The following is a 13,951-nucleotide window of genomic DNA, read 5'->3' as shown; positions in this document are numbered from 1 at the left end:
ATTGCCCATTGGAATGTGCTGCCTGGGCAGGTGGTGGAGTCGCCGTCACTGGAGGTGTTCAGGAGGAGACTTGACAGGGTGCTTGGTGCCCACGGGTTAGTTGATTAGGTGGTGTTGGGTGATAGGTTGGACACGATGATCTTGAAGGTCTCTTCCAACCTGGTCTATTCTATTCTATTCTATTCTATTCTATTCTATTCTATTCTATTCTATTCTATTCTATTCTATTCTATTCTATTCGTAACCCTTCAGTGTCTGCAGGCTCTCCCAGTGTGCCTCAATCAATAGACCTGGTTAGTTTGATGTGTTTAATTAGATATGTGTAAATAAAAATCACTATATAGAGACAGACAGATAGATGATTGATAGATAGATAGATAGATAGATAGATAGATAGATAGATAGATAGATAACCTCATGTTTGTGGGTACATGTGCATGTATGTAAATGAAAGGGATGGAGAAAATGTGTAATGGAGGCCTGGACTTTGCTTCTGTCTTAGAATTTCATTCTCATACAGACACAGAACATCCAGATGGACACCAATAAGTTATCACCAATCAGTTTGTCCTTGTCAAATTGAATTTATCCTTCTGCAAAAGGATAGACCAGAAGATCCCCAGAGGTCCTTTTCCAGTTCATCACTGTGGAGCTATAGGGAGCTCTGAGCTAGCAAGCAAAGGAAAGAGCAACAGCTACTGAATAAGAGCTCACTTAGTTGGTGCTTTTTTTCATCCTTGCCGCTGGCACAGACTCATGTTCTGAATTTACATGCTGCTGAAATGCATCCAAATAAGTGTCTGCACACAGTTACAAATATGTTCAGTAAGCCAAAATAATTGTTTCTTTTAATATGAATCATCTTGAAGAGCATTTTATTATTATAAATGAGAACCTTGCTAAAAATACATGCTGCCCTATTTGGCATGGCATTGTACAAACCCCGTGGTACTGCATTTGAAAGTCTCCCTTGCATGCCAAGTATTACCCAAGCTGACTGCTGTATCTGAGGGCAGAATTTGGCCTACTGTACCTCAATGCAAACCTTCCATCAGAGTTTAACCAGTGCAAGACTTTGCTTGCTGGTGTATAGACAGTGGAAATGTCTGCTGTACTTTTTCACTGGTTTTGGACTGCAACAGTCCTTCTATAGCTTTTGATCATATGACAGATGCAAGTCAAAAGCAATGTATCTGCCCAGCAGGTGTCAATGGAATTGGAAAGGCAGAATTTTCAGCTACAGCTGAGTTTTCCCTCCCTACTTCTTGCTCTCTTGTTTATGGACATTAATGCTAGCTGATACAGAAATACACCTGAATGGTGAGGATAAAGCCTGACAAAAATTCTGAATCACCAGTACAGGCTCATCCACAGGTGCTGAGACATTTCTTGGCTGTTACTCTAAAAGTTTTGTGGCCAGCAGAAGCAGGGAGGTCATTCTGCCCTGTACACTGCACTGTAGGCCACACCTGAAGTCCTGTGCCCAGTTCTGGGCTCTTCAGTTTAGGAAAGATGTTGACTTGCTGGAAGGTGTCCAGAGAAGGGCAACAAAGCTGGGGAGGGGTCTGGAGCACAGTATCACAGTATCACAGTATCACTTAGGTTGGAAAGGACCTCGAGGATCATCGAGTCCAACCTATCAACACAGACCCCATGCCTAGACCATGGCACCAAGTGCCATGTCCAATCTCCCCTTGAACGCCTCCAGGGTCGATGACTCAACCACCTCCCTGGGCAGCCCGTTCCAATGACGAATGACTCGCTCGGTGAAGAACTTCCTCCTCACCTCGAGCCTAAACCTCCCCTGGTGCAGCTTGAGACTGTGTCTCAAGCCCCATGAGGAGATGCTGAGGGAGCTGGGGTTGCTTAGCCTGGAGAAGAGGAGGCTCAGGGGAGACCTTCTTGCTCTCTACAACTACCTGAGGGAGGTTGTGGCCAGGTGGGGGTTGGTCTCTTCTCCCAGGCACCCAGCACCAGAACAAGAGGACACAGTCTCAAGCTGTGCCAGGGGAGGTTCAGGCTGGATGTTAGGAAGAAGTTCTTCCCAGCAAGAGAGATTGGCCATTGGAATGTGCTGCCCAGGGAGGTGGTGGAGTCACCATCACTGAAGGTGTTTAGTAAGAGCCTGGATGAGGCACTTGGTGCCATGGTTTAGTTGCTTAGATGGTGTTGGATGATAGGCTGGATTCGATGATCTTGAAGGTCTTTCCCAACCTGGTTAATTCTAGTCCAGTCTAGTCTAGTCTAGTCCAGTCTAGTCTAGTCTAGTCCAGTCTAGTCTAGTCTATTGTCAGTGGAACACACAGAGCTGAATTCATCTGCTAGGTTAATTTTGTGAGTGTTACAGATTGCAAAACAGAATTCTACTTGGGAATTTTATGTGGTGTTGCTATAAAATCTAGCAGCATAACACTGGAGGGAGGCTGGCACAGGACAGGTGCTACAGCTTAGCTGGAAAAATACAAGAAGATAAATATGCAGATTATGAAAAGGAGGACAGGGAAGTGATAGAGATCTGTGAAGGGAATGATGAAAAGATAGTTGGAAAGAGTGAAGCTCCTCAGTGTTACATTCCCCACTTTGAGCTAGTATAAAGCATCAAACATCTCTGCCATGAGTCAAGGCATAATCCAATAAATCAGAATAAGGGATGTCTTTTCCCTTAGTATCCCTGTACTTGAAAAGGAGTGTCTTCTTTCAGGGTGTAATAGAGCAAACACACTAGGCAAAAAGAGAAAGGCAGACCCCTTCCAATGTGTTGTATTTGTGTGTTCCATCAGGAGGGCTGTGTCTGATGAGTGAATGAGGAATTCATCCCTGGGGACCATCGGACTTCTCATCAGATATTATATCATAACATCTATCTGCTTGGCATAGTTTTCCCATGGGCTGTGTCATTGCCCTTACTGGGGAGTTTTCCACAACCCTGCGGAGAATAAGAATAGGCTTGGTGATGTTTGGATGAAAGGATACTCTCAGCACTGCCATGGTTTGGGACTGGCTGAAAAGAACCAATTTTAGTGGGTCTGCCTTTGAGAACTGCATCTTTATATCTGAAAGATTACATCTGAAGGCATTTTTCATGTCCTTTTTTTTTTTCCCATGGAGGTCAGCTGTTGGAAGGAGCTGGACCAGGACACAGCTCTGTTTGGCTGGTTTACAAAACCATTTTCCTCAGTACCCAGGGTGGGTGGCACTTCAGGTGGAAGACTGTGGGATAAAAATTGTAAAAGTTACTACATTTGGCCCACTATGAGCAAACATTTTATACAGGAATTTTATAGGAATTTTCCTTAGGCTGAAAATCTGGTGTCAATTTCATAGTCAAGTGAGTGTAGAATCATAGAATCAGAGAATGGTCCAGGTCAGAAGGAACCTCTGAGGGTCATCTAATCCAACTGCCTCTGCAGTAGGCAGGAGCATCCTCCACCAGATCAGGCTGCCCAGAGCCCTGTCAAGCCTCAGTTTGAATATCTCCAGGGATGGGGCCCCAAACACCTCCCTGAGCAACCTGTGCCAGTGTTCCACCACCCTGATACTAAAGAACTTGTTTGTAATATCCAATCTAAATCTACTCTTCTCTAATTTGAAGCCATTGCCTCTCATCCTGTCACTGCAGGCCTTTGTAAACAGTCTCTCTCCATCTTTCTTGTAGACTCCCTTCAAGTGCTGGAAGGCTGTTATTAGGTCTCCTCGGAGCCTTCTCTTTTCCAGGCTGAACAACCCCAGCTCCCTCAGCCTGTCCTTGTAGCAGAGGTGCTCCCACCCCCTGATCATTTTCATGGTTCTCCTCTGGACCTGCTCCATCAGTTCCATGTCCTTCCTAGGTTGAGGGCTCCAGACCTGAATGCAGTACTCCAGGTAAGGTCTCACCAGAGCAAAGTGGCAGGATCACCTCTGTGGATGTGTTGACCACACATCATGTCATGCAGCCTTCTGGGCTTCAAGCTCACACTGACTGCTCATGTCCAGCTTCTCACCCATCAGCACCCCCAAATCCTTTTCCACAGGGCTGCTTTCTAACACCTCATTCCCTGACAGTGAGAATGGTTCCAGCCTAAGTGCAGAACCCTGCACTTACTCTTGTTGAACCTCATGAGGTTCAGCTGAGCCCATCTCTCCAGCCTGTGCAGATCCCTCTGGGTGACATCCTGTCCCTCTGGTGTATTGACAGAATCACTCAGCTTGGTGTCACCTGCTGATGGTGCACTCAACCCCACTGTCTATATCACAGGATCACAGGATGTTAGGGGTTGGAAGGGACCTCTGGAGATCATCTAGTCCAACCCCCTTGCCAGAGCAGGACCATAGAATCTATCACAGGTCACACAGGAATGCATCCAGACAGGTCTTGAAAGTCTCCAGGGAAGGAGACCCTACAACCTCTCAGGGAGCCTGTTTCAGTGCTCTGTGACCCTCACAGTGAAGAAGTTCCTCCTCACATTGAGGTGGAACCTCCTGTGCTGTAGTGTATATCCATCGCTCCCTGTCCTATTACAGGGCACAACTGCCATTACCTGACTGCCAGGACTTTCAAATACCATGGAGAGTGGCTTGGCAACTACAACAGCCAGTTCCTTCAGGACTCTGGGATGCATTTCATCAGGTCCCATAGACTTGTATATCTGCAGGTTCCTCAGGTGGTCATGCACCTTGTCTTCATTTAAAGTGGTCTCCATCTTGTGGGCAATCACCAGGAGAACCATGAGGAGAGGGGTTGCCAGCAAAGACTGAGGAAAAAAGCTGAGAACCTCAGCCTTTTCCTCATCTGTTGTTACTAGTTCACCACTGTTGCTCATCAGTGGGGGTACACTTTCTTTAACCTTCCTTCTCTGGTTTACATACCTGTAGAAGCCTTCCTTGTGGGAAGGATCTGGCTGACACATGGGGCCCTCTGTCCCCCTCACCCATAACAATTAACCCCCTCTATTTTTTAAGGATGCAAGGCCTAATATGAGGGGGACTGGTTTGCTTTAGGCAACCACCTGGATGATACCTCTTCTACATTGTCATTTGCCTCATCTTCAGCTTCCAGTGCCTTATACTTGCTGTGCAAGGGCAACTGGGATGGTGAGGGGGGCCTCTCCTAACATTGTGAATACACTGCAGCTGTGAAGACAAAGTGCTGCATGATAAGTAGAGACTGTTTACAAAAATGTCTCTGTTATAGGCCAAGTTACAACACTGATCTAGAACTTCATTGTAAGCTTAACAAACCAATTACTATGCCATTCACTTTGTACATAGCCAAAAATAGTAACAGGCACAGCATAGCAGAGCATGGAAGAGGAGAGGTTTGGAGAGGGGAGTGGAGTGAGCTTGTATAAAGGGGGGGGGGGGGAGGGGAGAGGAATATTCCTACAACTAGGGATCAACTATTGAAAACATTTGCCTTTTCATGGCTCACTCCAAAGTTTCAGAAACAATCCAGCTGATAAAATGTAATTCAAAATTTTTGCCTGTTTTGATGTAAATTATCTAAACAGACTATTAAATCCTTAAAGACAAAGACTGACCTCAGAAACTGCTGAAAGAAACTGACTGCTTGTACAAATGCAGGTGCACTTAAGGAAGACAAAAGAGTTCCTGAATCCCCTGGGTATAAGCATACATCAGGCAATGTGGAGTGTCCATATCCCATACACTGAACTAGGAGTGTTAGAAGATTGAAAGGGAGGGGAGGAGAGGAGAGGAAGTGGAGGCTGAGAAGGTTCTCATCTTGGCTTCTAAGCCATATTGTGTACAGAAGAGGTCAACATTTTTGGCATTCAGGCCAAACCTAAACCTAACTGAGTACTTGAACCCCCTGTAATATGCTGTCAGCTCTTTAGCAGCTACAAAAGATGTTATCAGCAGAGGCAAGAAGGCATAGGAATGTTCTTGGAGGCTTAAGGCAGATAAAAGAAAGGAATAAGATGTCACTTCCTGTGCTGTTTCCTGAGGTCAGCCTGTGCACAATGCTATGGAATAGGTGTCTGAAGAGAAAATTTTATTTTGAAGGGAGTGAAGAAAAACACAAACCAATGACCCTTGAAATACCTAGATAGCCCATCAAACCCATTCCTCTCCTGACATTTCAGTCAGGATGCCAGGGACACGAAGCATTAGCTTCTATAAATACATGACTGACCATTCAGATACAAGAGCCTAGTCACAGTAAACAGAGAAGTGGAAAGAAGACACAGAAGGCCAGAAGAAAATGAAGCAATCCCTAAAGCTTTATCCTTCTGTGTAGCCTTAAAGAAAGTGGTATATTTAAATGGCAGCTTCTTGCAAGCCTTGAGATACAAGACAAAGGTAATATTGTCGGCCCTGACTCCTTTTAGCAGGGCACACGTAAAGCATCCCAGTTCACAGTGACTGACCGAGGCAGCAAACATTTCTGCTGCTTTATTAGGACAATAATCATCCTAATGACAGAAAAAAAACCCACCATATTTTTATGTTGTCTAGTTAGCACAAAAGTGGCCCAGGGTGTGGAACTATATTTCAACCACTGCCCTTAAATGGGCTGCATAGTAGGTTACAACAGCTAACCTTTGCTTCTATTTTATTGCCCCAGTCACAAGGTTTGAAGCTCTATTTATACAAGTGGTTTGAGTTATAAAACACACATTATTACTTATAAGTAATTGAAAATAGCCTTCCAGACAAACAGAGATCTGGCCACCTGAACTGTAAGTTTGCTGAGCAAAACTGTAATTTGATAGGTGTGTGACAAATGGTAGATATCCGGCAGTAATTCTTCTGCGTGTCATTTGATCCAGAGATGTAAGGGAAACAGTAGCGGGAGTATACACAGTTATTCTGAGTTTAAGTCACTAGGAAAATTATTGGGAAATTGCAAATGTCTCCCATTAACTTTTCAACTGTATTAGTATGTTTTCAATTTAGCTGACAAACTCCTCCTCTGCAGGTCCTCCCGGAATGTGTAGAAAAATAAGGTCCTTGATAAAATGTTTCCATGCAGAATTTGGTTTCAGCTCTGCAGTAAACTGCACACACTCCGAGGCAGGCCTGGGCTTTTTCCACTCAGTCTGGTAGAAACTGGCAACGTTAAAGAAAAAACTTCTTTACTTTCCTAAAGATAGGCTGCTTAATAACACAACTTGCAAGCCTGAAGAGAAGTATGGGAGCTAAATACGTTTAAAAGGGTAAAGAAATTTCTGACTCTTCTACTGAGGAATGACTCAGAATTTAATCCTGCTGCCCTTGGAGTCAGATCAAATAATTCAAATCTAATTGGACCTCCTTCCAGCCCAGGGATAAAGGCAAGTACATCTGGAATGACTTGAATAAAAAGTATCCCGAAAGCTTGGAGTTTTCTGTGGCTACACAGAACTGCAGCCAAGTTTAAGTCATCTTCTGTTTCAGGTAAGCCTGGGTAAAAGTTTCATAGTCAGCTTAGTGTCCTTGAAGTCTCACTCCTTGAAGAGACTTCAGCACTTCAGAAACTTTTACTCCATACCTCTTTCCAAACCACTTTTGTGTGTTTGCCTCCAACATATGCCCTTTAAATTGATGCCATGAGTGCACTTTGTACTGGAATGCAGGCGGCAGCCGGCAGTATAAATAGCTGCTCTGCTAAATTACAAGAGGAATGTTGCTTTCTTTTAGACCCTCAGCATCATCAGTGTAAAAGTCTCACTTCAGAAAATGTCAAGTCCTGAATTTTACATGTTAATTTAATCACTTCCAACTGTATCCTATCAGATGAAGTATGGAATGTAAGGTAAATGTCAAAACCAGTATATGCATTTTATTTCCTGTAGAGAGTGGCTTTCAGTAAAAGATAACAGATCTAAATCTCCAGCATCATCATGGTTGTATCACAGTATCATAGTATCATAGTATTATTCAGGGTTGGAAGGGACCACAAGGATCATCCAGTTCCAACCCCCCTGCCATGGGCAGGGACACCCCACACTAGATCAGCCTGGCCAGAGCCTCATCCAGCCTGGGCTTAAACACCTCCAGGGACGGGGCCTCGACCACCTCCCTAGACAACCCATTCCAGGGCTTCACCACTCTCAGGGGGAAGAACTTCCTCCTCACATCTAGCCTGAATCTCCCCACCTCCAGCTTCATTCCATTCCCCCTAGTCCTATCACTACCTGAGATCCTGAGAAGTCCCTCCCCAGCCTTTCTGTAGTCTCCCTTCAGATACTGGAAGGCAACAATTAGGTCACCTGGGAGCCTTCTCTTCTGCAGACTGAACAGCCCCAACTCCTTCAGTCTGTCCTCATAGGAGAGGTGCTCCAGCCCTCTGATCATCCTCGAGGCCCTTCTCTGGACACCTTCCAGCACCTCCAGATCCCTCTTGTAATAGGGGCTCCAGAACTGGAGGCAGTGCTCCAGGTGAGGTCTCACCAGGGCTGAGTAGAGGGGGAGGATCACAGTATCACTAAGGTTGGAAGAGACCTCAAAGATCATCAAGTCCAACCTGGCACCACAGACCTCATGACTAGACCATGGCACCAAGTGCCACATCCAATCCCCTCTTGAACACCTCCAGGGATGGTGACTCCACCACCTCCCTGGGCAGCCCATTCCAATGGCAAATGACTCTCTCCATGATGAACTTTCTCCTCACCTCCAGCCTAAACTTCCCCTGGCACAGCTTGTATGCTAACAACTGTTTTAAATGGAACTTCCCTTAAACTCAAAAGAAAAGAAACAAAAGCCTGCTTCCAAAATTTTCTCACAATATTGCTTATTGCTTAATAATTGAGTCCTGCCCATGGCAGGGGGGTTGGAACTAGATGTTCCTTAAGGTCCCTTCCAACCCTGACAACTCTGTGATTCTATGATAAGTACCTGGTGGTGGGGGGAAGTATTTTTTTGTAGCCTAACTATATGTGGGATTAGTTTGGAAAATAGTTGGCATAGACCATGAGAGCAGCATGGAACATTGTCACAATTCAGCAGCCTCTATGATCACAATGGAGTATGTTGACAAATTTCTTGGTATTCTTATTTATTAGTATAAATTAAGATGTTGAAGGTCAAAGCATGTTTCAGGATCATAATTTGGGTAAAAGCAAGTGGACTGTCATGGAAGAGGAAAAAAATATAGGCCTTTCTTAATTTCAAGCTCTAAAGCATGATGTGGTACTTGGTGCCAAGGTCTAGTCATGAGGTTTGTGGTGACAGGTTGGACTTGATGATCTTTGAGGTCTCTTCCAACCTTGATGATACTGTGATACTGTGATATCCAGTCACTACTGCTCATCATGAGTCCTGCAAGCTGTGATACAGAAGGCAAACCTTAGAACCTCAGATGGGAAATGCTGCTGTTGGTACTTTGCAGATGGCTGATTGGAGTCAGAGAACAAGACATGTCCCTTTATGCTCTCCTCATCAGATGATACTGCACACCACAGGGCTGACTTTTCTTATTTCCTTGACTCATGCTCTGGGTAATAGAGTTTTGCTCCTATGTGCATGTAGGCCACCACCTCCTACAACCTAATTAAGATGCTTCCCCTGATTAAAAATAAATATTTTAGGTTTTGAGCACTCTGAACATTTCTTAGTCTACAGGATGAGCAGAGTTTGGCTAAGCCAAGTACAACTGGCACTAAGGTCCATTTTATTCTATCCTGTGATAATAGATTAACAGTATCCTCATACCACTAACCCAGGCAGATCTGGGGGTGAGAGTCTGTTGTGCAGAGCATTTCCTGGGCTGAAACGTCTGTCTCGTTTGGAAGTGTTCAGGGCCAAATCCTGCAGCCCTTGCTGAGGCAAACCTTCAGTTGGCTTCACCAGCAGCATTGCCTGAGTCAGGGCTTCCAGAGCATTCTTTCTCGTGGGAGCAATACTACTAGCCTTTGCCCACTGGAGCCTGCAGTAGGCAAATGCTTGTGGTCTTCAGGACCACCAAGGGGGCTCAGTGACAACGGTACTGTTGCAATGTGTGCTACACACTGCTTTTAATTAATGTAGGCAGACTCCTTCAAACAGAACAGGAGGAAAAATGCTGAGAAGTGTAACAGTTCAAGAACTCTTTGGAGCTTCACTGAACTTCAGCAAAGCATGTTTGCAAGGTGTGGTTTTCCTCCAACACTGCAAATATCTGATACAAGGAGACACTGCAACTTGATTTCCAGACCAATTATTTCCCAACAAGTTTGTTATTTGAACAAACTTCTCTAGCCTCTTAAAGTTTGCCCACCCATCCCTCAACTGATCTGCTCTTCAAAGCTTGGTGGTTGTTTGATATAGTAGCATTCTGAAAACATGCCTGTGAAGCAGTGTGGCTTAGTTGCCATATGGTGATTAAAACCATACTGTACGTGAAAGAACACACCAGAACCACATTTTCTCTTTGGGGTATTCTGTTTCAGAAATCAAACTGTGTCATTGAGCTCAGTCTCCTATCATCAGTACCCAGGACCTAGTCTCAAGAAGTCTATTAAATGGTCTGTTAAGTGCTGAACCAGAGTGGGGTTACACTACGCTACATAGCCAGCACATGGGGACAGAGGATGCCAGTGTGGGAGGCACCACAGCTCTGGAGCTGAAGTCCTTCAGCAAGTTCTAGATGAGAAGAGAGTATAATTTGGCCTTGGCTTCTCTAGCCCAAATCACAGAGCATTCTTCAGGTCTTTTCAGCTATCAGCCTGCATTCTCTTTGTAGTCAATAGTGAGAAGAGAAACTTTAGCGTGTTATAACCATCCCCTCAGAGTGCCTCCTCTTCTGTACTGCCTATAAAATCCATGAATAGTTAACATGCTGATAACTAGAAGGAAATTTTGTGAAGTTATGAGCAAGGAATACATCTTCTTTGGATATGACCATAGCTGACTTGAGGCAGTTTTGCTGTTACCTGTGGTGAGTGGATCTAGGAAAGATACATTTCAGCCTTTGAGCCCTCCTAGGTTAGACCTTCTTTGGGCTAATATTCAATAAGACACTGAGGACATCTAAAAAAGCTCTGGCAGGAAAAAAACATCCAAGTCTCATTCTTTCTGTTAACAGACAAGTCTACACTTTCACTCAGCTGCTCTCTGTCCAGGGACTGGACACAGCTCAATAGGAATAGAGAACAGAAAGGGCATTTGGGACACCGCTGTCTGTCTCTGGCTGAATTTCCAGAGACAGAAAGAAGCATCTGCAGTGTGATGAGGCATGCTAGGCCTCAGGTCCTTCTACAGCAGCTTCAGGATCTGCATTTTTTCTTTAAAGAAAGGTACTGCTTTTATTTGGGTCAGGAGGATTCTCCTTCCTCACTCAAAAAATAGAAGGTCAGTGACCAGGGTTCATGCAGCTTTTCTGGCTGTAAGATATCGACAGGCTGGACAGATGGGCAGAATCCAAGGGCAGGAGATTGAACACATCCAAGTGCCAGGTTCTGCACATTGGCCACAACAACCCCATGCAGTGCTACAGACTGGGATCAGAGTGGCTGGAGAGCAGCCAGGCAGAGAGGGACCTGGGGGTGCTGGTCGATGGTAGGCTGAACATGAGCCTGCAGTGTGCCCAGGCAGCCAAGAGGGCCAATGGCATCCTGGCCTGCATCAGGAACAGTGTGGCCAGCAGGAGCAGGGAGCTCATTCTGCCCCTGTACACTGCACTGGTTAGGCCACATCTTGAGTCCTGTGTCCAGTTCTGGGCCCCTCAGTTTAGGAAGGAGGTTGACTTGCTGGAACGAGTCCAGAGAAGGGCAACAAAGTTGGTGAGGGGCTTGGAACACAGCCCTGTGAGGAGAGGCTGAGGGAGCTGGGGTTGTTTAGCCTGGAGAAGAGGAGACTCAGGGGTGACCTTCTTGCTCTCTACAACTACCTGAAGGGAGGTTGCAGACAGGCAGAGGTTGGTCTCTTCTCCCAGGCAGCCAGCACCAGAACAAGAGGACACAGTCTCAGGCTGTGCCAGGGGAGGCTTAGGCTGGAGGTTAGGAGGAAATTTTACACAGAGAGAGTGATTGCCCATTGGAATGGGCTGCCTGGGGAGGTGGTGGAGTCACCATTGCTGGAGGTGTTCAGGAGGAGACTTGACAGGGTGCTTGGTTGCATGGTTTAGTTGGTTGGGTGGTGTTGGATGATAGGTTGGACATGATGATCTTGAAGGTCTCTTCCAACCTGGTCTATTCTATTCTATTCTATTCTATTCTATTCTATTCTATTCTATTCTATTCTATTCTATTCTATTCTATATCTCTACAAGTGAGAAAGAAGGAATGATATTGCTCATATCCATGCTCTTCTCTCAAATGATTCTGTCATACTCCTCTTTACATGATGGATGAGAAAAGGCTGCTGAGTGTAACTTTTCACCACTCATACACCACAGGGGAAGTTGCAATGACTACAATAAAACCAGGAAACATTGCTATGAAAAAAAAAAAAAGGTAAAGTAGCCATAAATAATAAATAAAGAGAAAACAAAGACATGGTTACGATGAGAGCTGGAACTTGGAAATAAGAGGTTGGACGTCTTCATCTGAAATATCAAGCCAAGGAATTTCTGACATTTTAGAGGACCCAGATAACACAAACACACATCATTCTTTGCCTAGCCTAGCATTCTGAACTCCTGCTGTGTGCAGGAAGTGATGAAATACCACAAAAGAGCTTGTGCCCTAATTTTCCTTCCTGATGGTGATCAGGGAAATACCAGCAATACAAGGGGATGGTTGCATTTCATTTGCAAATTAAAAAAAAGGCTTCTTTGAAAAGCAGCTTAACTCCTGCAAGCAGTGCTGAGCTCTTACCTGTAGCATGAAGTTTCTGAGAGCTGCATGGACAATTTCTTGATATTGTTCTGTCGTGGGTTGGAAGGGTAAGGCCAAGAAGCCTCCTCCCTTCCCCCTTGTAAGGTAAAGGGAAAGAAAATTGAAGGGAAAGGGAAAAAAAACTCACAAGCTGAATTAGCAAAGCAGTGGAGCTTTATATTTACAAAGCAATGTAGGGTATGCAGGGGAATATATACAAATTTACAATATTTACAATATATACAAAGATATACAACAGAGTAACACAGAAATGAGAGTAACTCCCCTTGGCAGAGGGGGCTCCCCACCTCCGCTCTCCCCTCTCTCCCCACTTTCCCCAGAGTAGGTCAGAAAAGAGAGAGAGAAATAGAAAGAAAGAAGTTAAAAGCAGTTTTGTGTTAATTGGAAAGCAGTTAATACAGGCCTTCTATCTTATCGGTTTCAAGGCCGAAGCCTTGGCAGAAAGCCCAGCACAGAAAGCTGCTGCCTGAAGAAGAGGCGGAAGCAAGACTAAAGATAGAAGTGCCGGAGTGCCCAGTTCACTCCCAGTTCACTCCCAGTTCAGAAGGTACTTCCTCCCACTTCACCAATGAAATTAGTTTAGATTATTCTTTCCGTTTACCAACTTCCGTCCACCATATTCCCTTTCTTAAGGGGACAGCCTCAACCGGTCACATGTTCATATAGCAAATCAAGATGAGAGGTGGCAGATCGAACAGAAAAATGCCAGGGACTGTGAAACAGAAAGTCTGGGTTACTCTGCTTTTCTGTAATTGCCTCACTTTGCCATGTTGTGAAAGGTCATTTCCCTCTCCAGTTAGCTTTCCCCCTGTGACATGGACAATAACAGTTTCTCATGCAATAGATTCGATGGTCTCAAAGGTCTTTTCCAACCTGGTTAATTCTGTTCTATTCTAATAGAGTGAATATTATGTGCAATGAGCATTCTTTGCCTCAAATATGAGGCTACTTTCAAATCTTTTGATGAAAAAAAGATCATTCATCTTGTCCCAGTGGAGGCCAGTGACAAGCAGAGTCCCTCAGGGATCAGTCCTGGGACCAGGCTTGTTCAATATCTTTGTGGGTGCCATGGACAGTGGCACTGAGTGCACCCTCAGCAAGTTTGCTGATGACACCAGGCTGTGTGGTGCAGCAGACAGGCTGGAGGGAAGGGAGGCCATCCAGAGGGACCTGGACAGGCTGGAGAGGTGGGCACAAGCCAACTTCATGAGGTT

Source organism: Melanerpes formicivorus, unplaced genomic scaffold (assembly GCF_026170545.1).
Source record: "Melanerpes formicivorus ecotype bairdi unplaced genomic scaffold, bMelFor1.0.p_v2 SCAF_84, whole genome shotgun sequence".
NCBI lineage: Eukaryota > Metazoa > Chordata > Aves > Piciformes > Picidae > Melanerpes > Melanerpes formicivorus.
Note: the sequence above shows the minus strand (reverse complement) of the source record.